The sequence below is a fragment of the Triplophysa rosa genome, linkage group LG2 (genome assembly GCF_024868665.1).
Source record: "Triplophysa rosa linkage group LG2, Trosa_1v2, whole genome shotgun sequence".
Taxonomy (NCBI): Eukaryota; Metazoa; Chordata; class Actinopteri; order Cypriniformes; family Nemacheilidae; genus Triplophysa; species Triplophysa rosa.
The window spans coordinates 22,852,022-22,864,817 of record NC_079891.1 but is presented as its reverse complement, the minus strand read 5'-3'; the positions used below and the strand labels follow the sequence as shown (position 1 = coordinate 22,864,817).

The 12,796-nt window shown below is 35.7% G+C and overlaps 1 long non-coding RNA gene across 4 annotated transcripts; it reads right to left on the bottom strand.

The window, feature by feature from the left end:
- Positions 1-1,582: 1,582 nt before the first annotated feature.
- LOC130570108 (uncharacterized) lies at positions 1,583-12,027 on the bottom strand. 4 transcript variants are annotated; one of them, XR_008964926.1, is made up of 4 exons: positions 11,927-12,027; positions 8,013-8,310; positions 7,705-7,903; positions 1,583-2,128 (listed from the first exon to the last, which is right to left on the bottom strand). It is a non-coding gene; the product is annotated as an uncharacterized LOC130570108 (long non-coding RNA). The 4 variants fall into 4 exon arrangements; XR_008964924.1 differs by lacking the exon at positions 11,927-12,027 and having other exon boundaries at positions 8,013-8,079; positions 8,185-8,348; XR_008964923.1 differs by lacking the exon at positions 11,927-12,027 and having other exon boundaries at positions 8,013-8,348.
- Positions 12,028-12,796: the final 769 nt, after the last annotated feature.

Here is a 12,796-nt window from a genome sequence, read left to right as displayed (position 1 = left end):
ATTTATACAATTCAAATTTAGAATTAAGCTTAAAATTAATATTTAATAATATAAAAAATAAATTTCTTGGCTCTGACTGGGTGGGCCAGCTGTCAATCTGGGTGTAGTCAATCCCACCCGTAGCTCCGCCCCTGCATGGTCTAACCAATCTTTAACACTGAGTCGATAATTTATTTAGTTTGATTTAAAAAAAAGTGTTATTTTCAAAATATTTTTACTGATTTGGGAATACATCTTACTCTAATTTCCTCAATAGCTATATAGAAATGAATATATAGAAGTTATTTAATTCATTTCACAGTTCATTGTTAGGTAGATTTGGAGTTTGTTTTTTATTACTTCTTTTTTTATTTCTACCCAGCTAATGTCTAGTTGGTTAATAACTTGTTAGAAATAAATGTAAGCTTTATTTACAATAAAAACTCTATGATCGAACTTGCTGTGTATGAGTCTTTCTTCTGTAGAACACAAAAGAAGATATTTTGAGAAGGGTAGGGTAACAAAATGACAAATTTTCTGTTAGTAAATGTTTGTTTTGTAATATGTGATATTGATCTGCACTAAAAAACAGCTTTATGTAAATGTATGTACTAAAACTGAATTTAAAATCAATGAAACCCAAATACATTAGTATACGCAACAAAACTGAAATTATGATATAGATCAGATAGAAACAGCCCATCAAGGTAACTAGTGTGCAGGTTATTTTTACATTCATGTGCTTGTGGAACGAACAATGTTATAATAAATCTGCAATGAATAAGCAACTGGTTGTTTATATGGTGTATGTAGATTCAGTATGCTCAGTGTGGCATTTGTGATATATGACACAGTGTCCTCCACAAATGAACCAAGCAATTCTCTCATCCTGCTCTCTTCTGGCGTCCTATCGGGACAGCATGACATACCTTGCTCTAAAAGCTCTCACTGCCTCTCAGTTCAATTAATGTTAAAATTGAACTGTTCGAAAGCTCTACCAGCCAGGCACAGCACGTACCACACTGGACATCAATGAAGACATCTTGTTTTCCAACATCTTTTGTGTGTGTGTGTGTTCACATGATAATAAAATAATAACCTCCAATCTCTTGGATGTATGTGCATGTGTGTACACATGCAAGACATTTTGACCTGTAAACATTGAAGGCCGACAGACTAGAGATACTCGGAATCACACAATAATTGTATCAGCCTCCTTCCATTTCGTCCTATCTGTCTGCTAATAGCAATTAAGGGAAGTGACTGCCGATTTGTGCAGAGAGATACTGTTTTACATGGAAAGGACAACTGAAGTTTGACCCTGTAACTGATTATTTGAGACAATATGACAAATGGAGAAGTGTAATTCTTGAGTGTTCAACTTCACGTACATTACATGTAGCATTTATGGATCCTGAACAAGTCAGTGCAACACTGATATTTATATTGATAAATCATTGTTATCCATATACTATGTACAAAAAAGCTTGATAAGAATTTTAAGCTGATCAGAAACACAAATAATACATATTTATTGCATTTAAAGGAGCAAATGTTGTAAATTTGATATATTTCAATAATATAAATATATAAGTTTTATGGATTGCAAAATTATAAGATACAAATATAGAAGTATAAATACAAAATCACTGTAGTTTAATTGATCACTAAAACTTAACTGTGTTTAGAAATCAAACTTCTTAAAACCCGCCTGACAAACTTTAAATTGAGTTATACAATTAACATTATAATTGTATATCTTTCTAAAAAGGATACTAATGAAAACACATCAGCAAATTGAAGTTTTGGAAGCAGCTCTAAATACTTGTTGTTGTCCCATCTAGACATTTAACTCTGTGTCCATACTTGTCTTTGCACTTAACTAAAGTTGATGTGCACTACCACAGGAAAAATAAGGACATAAAATCAAATTACATTCCAAAAATTTCAGGAAAAGCCGCTCCTGTGGATCTTTAATTCTGCATGTTTTTTCTTGCACAGACATCATTCGCACAAATCCTCTATTTGGCTCTGTACTCCAGAGTAAGGAGGAAATTTACATTCTGCACACGTTTCTAAGGTTTTCCAAATCTGATGGCAGTTTCTACCAAGTATCTTGTGTAGTGAAAGTGGTGATGTCTTTGCTCACCTATGGGAATTAAAGAAAAGAATGTTACTTTAAAAAAAAATCCCTGACCGCATCACCATAACCCCAGGCTAGAAAAATGTAAAAATACATAAATTGTTAAACAACTGAGCATATTTACAATTTTTTTTATTGTATGTCCAAAACGTGTTTAGAGGAATAGAAAACAAACTTGCTCTTTTTTTTGCCCTGACGTTATCCAGTTTTCATGCATCTAGCTGTGGTTTTACAGTATTTCTTCAAATTGAGATTTTGATATGGCCTCCGTGGCTTATAAAGAATAAACCCATTATAGTAAACGTAGTAAATGTAAATTTCTGCATGTATTTAAATAATGTATTTATTTATGTACTTGGATAGGATGCCTGCTGGATCGACTGATCCGCTAAAAAACATCACCAATGTTGTGTGTGACACCAATGTGACAGTTTTGTAGCTAAAATTGGCTGAATGAATGCTGGAAATATTGCTTTCTGTATGTACTGCCTCCACATGCTTCAATACACTTTCCCTTTCAGACAGACTCAATTACCTTCCTTTAAAAGGATTCTGTGTGACTCTGTCGACAGATTAGGTCATGTAAAATTGATAAACCGTTTTAACGGAATGCTTGTTATATTTATGTCAGCATCTTTATCCGCAGGTCACCCTCACAAGGTGACTTCTATCCCACCCTATTTGATTTAGAATTAATATGCACCAATGCATTTTTTATAAATGCGTTGAGGTTCAATATTGAATCATGTACTCGTGCACACATACATCGCAAAAATGCTTTCCTGTGGCTCAGTGGTTAGAGCATGGCACTATCAATGCCAAGGTCATGGGTTCGATCCCAGAGGATTGCACGTAGTCAGAAACAAATGTATAATACAATGCAATGTAAATTGCTTTGGATAAAAGCGTCTGCCAAATGCGTAAATGTAATAAACAAGTCTGTTTGTCAATACCCTCTCCTCAGGTTAAAAACATATTCAGAAATGTTTTCGTGAATTTTAATGAATCAATTTAATGTCTCTTTGCTTGGTAAATGTGATTATGGTAATACTTCATGCACTTTCCAGGGAATATAAAACCAACACACATAAGCAAAAATATTTGTAATAGAAATTGAAATGCAGAAAAGGGACAAAGTTAACAACACAAACAATTTCCAAACTCCTTCCTGTTGTAAGGTCATACACCTAATTGAATACATTTCACCATTGTGTTTTAGATGCTTTATACGCACAAAGCCAACCTAAAACCTTGACCTAAGGGATAGAAAACAATGCCTTCTTGTCTGCCCAGAAGAAAATTGCACTCCAGTCCTCCATAATGTGGCCTTACAATTTTCACCAATAACCCATTGTCCTCTAGGATCCTCTATATGCTCACTATTGTCTGAATAGACTCGTCCCATCCTTCTCAGCTACAAGTCTATACAGTATGACCATTATTGTTTCCCACAAGGTTACCCTGAGGACATACCTCATAGCTTATTTACAAGGAGCCAGATTGAGCTCTTCGGCTTGTTACACTGTTTAAGCAATTACACTTCTACCAACAGCAACCTTAAACTGCTCATTGTAATTTCTCCTGGTTATTTCATACTTATAATGGACACGCGGAGCATTTCATTGAGGTGTCTATATTGATATTTTATGGTATGTGATCTTGAATTTATTTAAGAGAAGGATAGGACGGACTCCCTAATGACCGCATTGATTCATTTTTCTTGTGATGTTTTGTCTTTCCTTTTTTATTGTGTGTCCTTCCCAGTCTGACCGCATCTAAATAAGGTTGATATTTCCTTTTGCTTATATTTGTGTATTTTGAGGTTTAGAAAACAATTGCCAAAACTGCTCACAACACACTGAATTTGTAAGTACATTTAAAACGTACTTCCTTTGTGTGTCATTCATGGGCGCATGAACTCGGATCGTGAACATCTTGAACCAACACGTCGATTAATCTTTACTTCTATTTATTGGAGCTATTCTGTCAACATTATCTCTTATCCAACTTCCTTATTTCATTCATCATTTAAAGAGGTCATTTGGGAAAACAGATCAGCTGCCACGGAGGCATCATAAACCAAACCTCTCATTCCCTGAAAGATCTTCAACATTGAACCAATCCACTTTTATTGCCTCTTTAAACGTACTAATGAATTCCCCAAGGTTAAATGTAGGGCCCAGAAGTCCAGTCGGCCTCTCCAACCACAGACAATGCCGACTCCAGACGCATGAGTCCTAACCATCCAAAAAATCAGGCTAAATGTGATTTTCTTTATAAAACAGGCATTTGTTAGGGATTACCACCAGAGAGCCGCCCGAGGATGCTTCTTCTGTATGCAAGTCACAAATGCTTGATTCATGGCATGCAGGAACAGAGCAGATGAACTCTCTGGCATAGAATGAAAAGAGGGGGAGATTAATATGGCAATCCCTAGGAAAGACCACTTTGTGAGAGGTGTTTCAAGAGCCCCCATACATCTAATTCAGGAAGCTACTGTGGCGCAATTAATCTTTTTGCCGCCATAAAACAACTTCACGCTTTAATTGGTGGAATGAAGTGCGCTAAATGTTTGTCAGGTTGAGAGGTGTAATGCTCCGCTAGCTGCAAGCAACTTAATGTGTTTGTCTTGTAGTCATAAATATGTGAGAGGGTTGAAAACACGTTAGTGAGGCAAATACCGTTTAACTGCTGTCTGATGCCTGCACACACACACACACACACACACACGTCTGGTTTATTATCTCCGTGGGGACAGTCCATAGGCGTAATGGTTTTTATACTGTACAAACTGTATATTTTATCCCCTACCCCTAACCCAACCCCTAAACCTAAAGATCATAGAAAACCTTTTGCATTTTTAGATTTTTAAAAATTATCGTTCTGTACAATTTATAAGCTTTTGTGCCCCGTGGGGACCTCAATTTTGGTCCCCTCAGTGACACGGGTCCCCATGAGTTGGTGTGTATTCAGGTTTAGGTCCCCACTAACATATAAAAACCAAGTCCACACACACGCACACACACACGCGCACACACACACTTTGTGTTTTGTGAACTAGCATCTTTTCCCCAAATTCCTTGGTTTCTTTTAACACCACACTCGCTGGGTTGGTGTCACCTCAGTGTTGGTGTCACGACTCAACCAGTTAGGTTTTGGAAATTAACCTGCTGGGTTTTTTTAAACCCACTGTTGGGTCAAATTTAAACATTTTTTTGGTTAATTTTAACTCAACGGTTTGGTTCGTCTCTTTTTAACCCAACGCTGGGTAGAAATTAACCCATCATTTTTTTGGTCTACTTAGTGCCATCTTGCTGCAGCTCTATATTCAGTCACATCATTGGTTATGATTGATACTATACTGCTTCTCCTATCTAGTGCAATCTTTGGTCTTAAAATGAAATCTGGAGTGTTCTTGTCCCCTGTGGCATGCTAATAGAATTTACACAGGAGCTCCTGTCTAAAAGTCTGCTTAATACAAAAATGTGTGACATCCCCTTATCTCAAGCCTGGATTTGACCTTTAGTGTAGCACAAATTCTTTAAAATTGAAAAATGTCACAGAAAAAACACGCTGCACTATAAAAAATTTTTGTCAGATAACCTACAAATGTGTGTCATACAGTAACATAGAGTTTATGTCTTAAGGGTCATATCAGGAAGAAATTGTAGTTTCTTAATGTAACAACAGATTGTACACAGCCTGATCATACACAGCATTTGGGGTTAAATTCTTGCTTTCTTCTTCCGCAATCCTATTCTCAAAATTAATCCAATGCAAACTTCCCTTCCATAGAAACTCCCCAAAATGCACCATAAACATCATTATTATAGCATTGCTTTCTCGCCACAGTATATTCACTTAGGAAATGCTGTCATGTGTTTTATATGTGACCCCGAATCACAAAACCAGTCTTAAGTAGCACGAGAACATTTGTAGTAATAGTCAAAAATACATTGTATGGGTCAAAATTATCGCTTTTTCTTTTATGCCAAAAGTAAAGTAAAGATCATGTTCCATGAAGATATTTTTTAAATGTACTTTTTTTTATTGTGAGTGGCCTATATGTGTTTCAAAATAGCACTGCCCTTTGTAACATCTACAAAAAAAAAAATTTAAAACAAATTTTTATACAGCACAATAACAGCTGCATTTTTAACCTGTGACATTGTATTTGTGTTTCAGGTAATTGAATCATTAGTGTCCTAATTCAGTGAATCAGCGCCCAAATTTGTGCTCACAATACACAGATTCATAAAGAGCTAGAGAGTCGGATGAGATGCAACCTTAAAATGTATTTGGTTGCAAATTGTTAATGATGCCATCATGTCCCCAGGATAACTGAATACATTAGTACCGAGTTGCTCTCATTTTCAGTCTACTCACTTCCAAATTATGCCCTTTGTCTTTGTAAATTCTTTAACTTTCCCCCTCTTATTCCAAATTGTCTAATCCTACCTGAAGTGTATTATTTATAATGTGAAGTCCTCTGTGAAATTGCTATGCAATCACATCTCTTCTGCTTGGTACACAATGTAACTTAATGGCAATTTCTCTACTCCTATCTTAATGAATATGACACCACAAGTATATTCAGATAGAAACAGATGGCATCACTTGGCAAACAATGTTTTATACAGTATAACATTGTCCCACAGTACATGATGAATACTGACTTCTGCAAAATCCCAAGAGGTTCTGAGCTGTACTATGGCACAGTTGTTTGTTTTTTTACCCCAGACTGCAGAAGTCTTTGCTAAAAGTAAACCGTATACAGAGTGCTTTAAATATTTATCTTGTTTCAGCCTCGAAATCTGACTATGATCTCCTGCTTAGTTAGAATGATAATGGTGAGATTTCCAACGACTTTCTTGGAAACAAAAATGTTTTAATATCTTTTTTGTAGGGCTGTCAAACGATTAATCGCTATTAATCGCATCCAGAAATCCAGAAAAGTTTGTTTACATAATATTTGTCTGTGTACAGTGCATCATAATTTTGTATTTATAAACACATTCACATACATGCATATATTTAAGAAAAATATAAAATACAAAAATGAAGAAACATTTATATATAATTTAAATTATTGGTAAATATAAATAAATGTAAATATTTCCTATACATACAGTATATACACTGTAGTAGTAGTCTTTCCTTTTAAAATCTTGCAAATGCATTTACACAACTGAGGACAAGTTTCTTATCTGATATCAACCAGGTTTGATCATTGCTCACATATAAAGAGTTTAGACACTGTGTTGATAGCAAAAAAACATGTTAACCGAGCCTCTTCTGTTTTGAAATGTACCATTAATTGAATTGTAACAATGCCAACCAAACTATACCTTCTGGAATCCGTGACATAAACCAAAGTTTGCTTAGCAGTATGAGATTTATGCTGTTCGCTCTTGTGCATACACACAAAGGCTTATGTGACTGCTTAGAGAGACTGGATGTGATCAGGACTAATGGAGTTTTACAGAAACGGAGGAGATACTGTTGGATATGATGACCTGATAATGTCTGTGATTCCTACTGTCAAATTAAATATTTTTAATCACCTGTGTGGACTTTGTTACCTCTTTGCTGTAGGTGAAGATGCTGCAGATGGTATGAGGGAATATACGTAGGCTGATCAGTAAGACCCTCTCATGAGCTTTGGAATATTATGTTGTTTACTGAGGGAGCGGGCGGTCTTCTCGAGGTGTAATAGGTTTCTTTTTTTTTCGACTGCGGCTTTGGTATAAGGCTCAAGGACATGATGTCCACTCCTATCTGCTAAAAGGTGACATAACTGACAATGAAAGAAGGCAGCCCTGCTTCCTGAATAATAACAAATCTGTGTGTGTTAGCTATAAAACAGTTCACATTTTTTGATTTCACACACCTGATACGAGTTGACAGATCAAACAACCGGGGTCATCGTGCATCTTCTGTTTATACAATGCCCCCACCTGTCAAAATGTAAATGTTATCGACAAAATGACACAATTTTATGCCTCCGATGCACTTTAATGGTGATTTAATTGAAGATTGGTGCTGTTAATTAATGCACTTACATGAGAACAAGCGGAGACGCTGGCTGTTTGGCATGCAGAAGAGTGGTTGCGAGAGAAGAATCTGACAGAGTGTCAGAGAGCTGCCTCGAGCTCTCAGACAACAGCTGCTCTGAATGAGAGGGCGTCCTGGGGGTACCGAGACGCAGACAATGACTCTCTCTCCGCTGGTGGGGGGGGCAGAGCGTGAGGTGCATCAAAAGTTGGCCGAGAGCCAGGATTTGCACTGGAATTATTCTGTCTGTTTTCCCTGTGGTCTCCAAACTAACATCAACATCTTGCTGCTTATCTTTGACTTACGTGACTGCTTGCATGACGGCGTGTCAATTATGATGGAAATAAATTGACGGCTCTTGGGAACATAATTGTTGTGTGCAACCAAATACTATGGTGGTTGATTTATTGGATGCACTTAACAAATTATTTCTATTCCATTTCACCTGAAGTAAAGATCCCCCCAAAAAAGAAGGACTGGTTTTGTAAATAACGTCTTATGTTATTGAATTAATGCAGAAGCAAATTTGCATTGAATGACCACTTTAGAAATATAATCCTCAGATATAGGCAATGAAGGCAAATCCAGGTTACTGGGCCTGCACCTACATGAGATGTTAAATTGATATCTGGTCTCTATAGGTTCATAAAAAGGTGTTTTCGTAAAAATAGCTGGTATGAACCCTGTTGCACCAGCCAGATATTCTCCATTGGCCTCATAATAATCCTCTGTACAGATGGACACGCTACATCACTGTACTCTCCTGTCCGCTGATAGAAAGTGTGTCAAGACTGTTCTGGTGCATTACGGCTGTTGTTGCATTACAGATGCTGCACACCACTGGTGATGGCAGAGGACTTACTTTAACGTGGACTTAAATTCACTATAAACTAAAGTGCTTTTAATGGAAGAGTTTAGATAAGTAAACATTAGGATTAATTATAAATTAATTACATTTAAAAACATCCAAAAGAAACACCATGAATATGAACTAAAGTATGCTTTTAATACACTATCTCTGTATTAAATAAGGTATTTAGTTACCACTTGAAATACACTTGAATACAGTATATAAAAGATGGGTCCAAGTGCAGGCTACTGTACTTCAAGTGGTAAATACTTTCTGTTTAATACATAAATAGTTCATTAAAAGCACATATTAGTTCATATTCATGGTGTGTCAAAATAGTTGAGTGCACTTAGATGTTCTTAAAGAGTACATTCCTCGAGATCATAAAAAATACATTTCATGAAGTGTTTAATTTTGCCGTGTTTGAATGTAAGCAATCTGCCAAGTTGTAAATCCGAAGGTGAACGAATAACAAAGTTATTAGCTTATAAAAAAGGTAATCGACTCTGAATCACGCGAACAAGCCATGACCTGTCCGAATCTTTAACCACAATGTACCTACGTCACTAGAAAAATCCCCGCCTACTGACTGCGAAAACTTAACTCTCTCCTCCCCAAACACTGTACTAGCTCGTTCGTGACGTGTGCATCATGTCTAAGAGAAGCTGTGTTCTATGTAGTGAAACTAAGTCAGTCTTATTTTCACTACCAAAGGAAGAACTTCTGAGGAAAAAATGGTTACTATTTATTTTTCAAACGACACCAAAGGAGTATAAACCGAACGTTTTACTTTGCGCGCGTCATTTTACCGAAGATTGCTTCATCAATCTTGGCGCCTTTACTGCAGGATACATTAAACGTCTTTCCTTAAAAGATGTTGCAATACCAACTTTATTTGGACCTGTAAGCTCCACCGAATCACAACCTGTAAGTGTGACTCTTTATTTTTGTCTTTACTTAAAATTAAATTTGTGTGACGTTATCTCATGTCTGTGTTTAGCTAACGTTACCGTTATTTTTGGGGTTGTTACTGTTTGTTTACCTAACGTTAGCTATAAACTCGTTGCGCTAATGTAAGTGTTCAACCATATTAACTCGCAAAGTCTTTATTTCAAGAACTGCGTGGTGTACTATAGTTATAATAACATCTGAAGATACGAACACCGTACACTGTATGCCGTGATAACTAACTGTTACAAGAGAAGTGTCTAAAACAGTCCTTTTTCTTACTGGCATCTGTATAAGGATTAAAGAATGATTCGTCAGACTCGGGCTCGAACTGGTAAGGTAAAATCGACGCCATCTCTCTCTATACACTGTTAATATCCAACCACCTGCAAACCGTAATACAGCAGTAATGATAGGCGGTCCATTTGCGACACATGCTGAACGCGTTTGACCAATCACAGCAGACTAGACCATTTGACCAATCACAGCAGACTAGACCATCTGACCAATCACAGCAGACTACACTATCTGACCAATCAGATCAGACTACGCTGGCGGAAAGGCGGAGATTACACAGATGAATCGCGGAACGAATCATTTGAGAGTCAGTCAAGAAGTAAGGTAATAAAAACTGCTTATTATTACGAAATAATAGTATTTTTACATCATGTATGTACATAAACTTGTTGTCGGACACTCCATAAACCAAAATAAGCCCTTAAAAATATTGAGGAATGTACTCTTTAAGATTAAGAAGTACTAGAGAATAACTTTTAGTATATTAAGTACAAAATTAGTGCGTGAAAATAGAGTACTTATGGAAGTGCACTTTTTTCACATGGGAAAGACAGGAGATTTTCACTAAAACATTCTGCGACTCAAGTGAACTGCTGATGTCAGAGCAAATGGTCCTCTTATTAAATGAATGGCCTATAACAAGGAGGTAACAGTATTTATCCTCCCTTCACACATGGAGATCTGAACTTCATTAATTGTATACCAAGCAAAATAAAGAACTTAATTTCAAAATTGTTCACAGATATATTACCCTTGTAATTTATTCGTGAGCAGGTTTTCTGAACATGTTTCTTCTTTGTGTTCGTTTTGTAATATTGAAGGAGAATCTATTTTAACTTTGTATTATCATTGCCTATTTGCCAAGTCTTTTGGTCAGAAGTTACCATCTTAATACTCTTTTGCTGTAACAAGATGATAGAAATGACAGAATCTATTATTTCAGATTTTCATTATAAGGACATTAATCTTGAACACACTGTTTTATTGCTTTGTCTTCTGGGTAAATTTCATCTACACAAAACCAGAACCATTCATTGTAATCCCAATCTTAGAATTTTTTCTTTTAATATAAAGTCTCTTTTCTATTAATTTAAGAACATATCAAAACCTTTAAATTCAAAGTCTTCTAAAACATTTAACATGCTCCGAGTCTGTTGTAAGGTTTCTTTAAGTTTAATTATATATATTTTCTTTATTATTATTTTATGTTTATATATTTTATTGATTTTTGTAGCTTTTGTAACCTTTTTTGATGTCCGTTTGCCCCCGTTTTGTTGTCTCAATTAAAAAAGAACTTCATTAATTGAGGGTCAGACTTTCTTTTTTTAATTAAACTCTGTTTATGCTTGCAAGTTGCACAAAATATATAAAAAATGTGTTTTCAAGGGATTTTTACCAGCTTTTCAAAGTGTCACATTTTCTATTATGGATACAGGAATATTTTCCCAACAAGCAAGATATTTTAAAAGTAAGGTTTTTTCCTTATAGACACACTGATACACTCTCATTGTCAGGATACATTTACACTTGCCACTAAAAGCTTAGGCTGTTTGGCCAATGAAGCACAACACAATACATTTATGCAACAGCAATGTGGCATACAGAATTATCACACCATTATTTAGCCAACAAATGTAATTAAAAACATTTCTAACCTTTGAACTTTAGCTATTTTTTCCAACTTGAGTGACAATACCAGTCCCCGGGGAAATGTGGGTTCCACGACAACATCCTGCAGCGGTTCATTAACATGAGCTTTACCGCCACCTTGTGGTAGATACAGTTTAAAGCAAGAAATACCTGTGACACTTGTATGGTTGTCTGCTTTCACTTTTCATTTTTTAGCTGAAGTAGGCTATAATTTAATTTTAGCCCATTGAGTAAATGATATAAAGAATAAATGAAATGAATGAAAGCCATAAAGCTGTAGTTTTGTGGACAAAGAAGGTTATTTTTTAAAACTGGGCTCATGACAGTAAAGGTTTTGGTAATTAATTATTTTTTTACATTTTTTATGTAGAGTGTTTTAACTACGGTTTTTTTTTTATTGTGCAGCTACCCGAGTTACGTTTCTTCAAAAATAGTGACCTTGAAGTCTGTGCATGGAAATAAAGAATTACACAGAATACAGAATAACACAGAATTAAAATTGTATCTGTACTTCACATTTTAATTGCATAAGTTATTGCTTGATAGTTATTGCTGATTCCTGGTAATTTATTCAATTGATTTCTTATCCTTTACGTCCTCAAGTATTTGATCAAATTTATAGAAATATGTCTCCATTACTGCACGTGGCTATAAATGAACGATAAAATGAAATAAAGAAGTCCTAAATGAAAAAAGTTACTTTTCCCATATGAGGACTTCAGTTTATAAATTGGTCAAAGAGATTTTTTATCTGAGTGACAAAACGATGCTTTGCTCTTATCTTCTCAAATCATCAAAGGTCTTTTGTGGCCTTCTTAGAAACATCCGTGTCTCATTTCTGTTTTCGAGAATGGGTGTTGTTGTAGTGCATGTAT